This window comes from Pseudorca crassidens, chromosome 17 (genome assembly GCF_039906515.1).
Source record: "Pseudorca crassidens isolate mPseCra1 chromosome 17, mPseCra1.hap1, whole genome shotgun sequence".
Classification (NCBI taxonomy): Eukaryota; Metazoa; Chordata; class Mammalia; order Artiodactyla; family Delphinidae; genus Pseudorca; species Pseudorca crassidens.
This window is the reverse complement of record NC_090312.1, coordinates 1,702,231-1,703,634: the sequence shown is the minus strand read 5'-3', so window position 1 is coordinate 1,703,634 and position 1,404 is coordinate 1,702,231.

Sequence of the window (1,404 nt, the reverse complement as noted above, 5' to 3'; positions counted from 1 at the left end):
TGACCTGTTTATTATATTTTGGTTATTAACCCCTTATTGGTCATATCATTAGCAAATACTTTCTCCCATTCTGTAAGCTGTCTTTTCGTTTTGTTGATGATTTCCTTTGCTGTGCAAAAGCTTCTAAGTCTAATTAGGTCCCATTTATTTATTTTTGCTTTTATTTCCTTTGCTTTAGGAGACAGATTCAAAAAAGATATTGCTGTGATTTATGTCAAAGAGTGTTCTGCTTATGTTTTCCTCTAGGAGTTTTATGGTATCCAGTCTTACATTTAGGTCTTTAATCCATTTGAGTTTATTTTTGTAGATGGTGTTAGAGAATGTTCTAATTTCATTGTTTTACATGTAGCTGCCCAGTTTTCCCACACCACTTATTAAAGAAACTGTCTTGTCTCCATTGTATAGTCTTGCCTCCTTTGTCATAGATTAATTAACTGCAGGTGCATGGGTTTATTTCTGGGCTTCCTATCCTGTTCCATTGATCTCCACTTCTGTTTTTGTATCAGTACCATACTGTTTTGATTACTGTAGCTTTGTAATATAGTCTGAAGTCAGGGAGTGTGATTCCTCCAATTTTGTTCTTCTTTCTCAAGATTGCTTTGGCTATTTGGGGTCTTTTGTGCTTCCACACAAATTTTAAAATTATTTGTTCTAGTTTGGTGAAAAATGTCCATGGTATTTTGATAGGCATTACATTGAATCTACAGATTGCTTTGGGTAGTATGGTCATTTTAAGAATATCAGTTCTTCCAGTTCAGGAACACAGTATATCTTTCCATCTGTTTGTGTCATCTTCAATTTTTTTTTATCAGTGTCTTATAGTTTTCCTAGTACAGTTCTTTTAATTCCTTAGTAGGTTTATTCCTAGGTATTTTATTCTTTTTGATGCAATGGTAGATGGGAGTGTTTCCTTAATTTCTTTTTCCAGTAGTTCATTGTTAGTGTATAGAAATGCAACGGATTTCTGTATATTGAGTTCATATCCTGCAACTTTACCAAATTCAATGATGAGCTCTAGTAGTTTTCTAGTGGCATCTTTAGGATTTTCTATCCTAAAGTCATACATTACCATGTCATCTGCAAATAGTGACAGTTCTTCCTTTCCAATTTAGATTCTGTTTGTTTCTTTCTCTTATCTGATTACTGTGGCTGGGACTTCCAAAACTGTGTTGAATAGAAGTGGTGACAGTGGGCATCCTTGTCTTCATCCTGATCTTAGAGGAAACACTTTCAATTTTTCACCATTGAGTATGATGTGGGCTTATCATATATGGCCTTTATTATGTCGAGGTATCTTCCCTCTATACCCACTTTGTGGAGAGTTTTTGTCATAAATGTATGCTGAATCTAGTCAAAAGCTTTTTCTGCATTATTGAGATGAGCATATGACCTTTATTCTTCAAT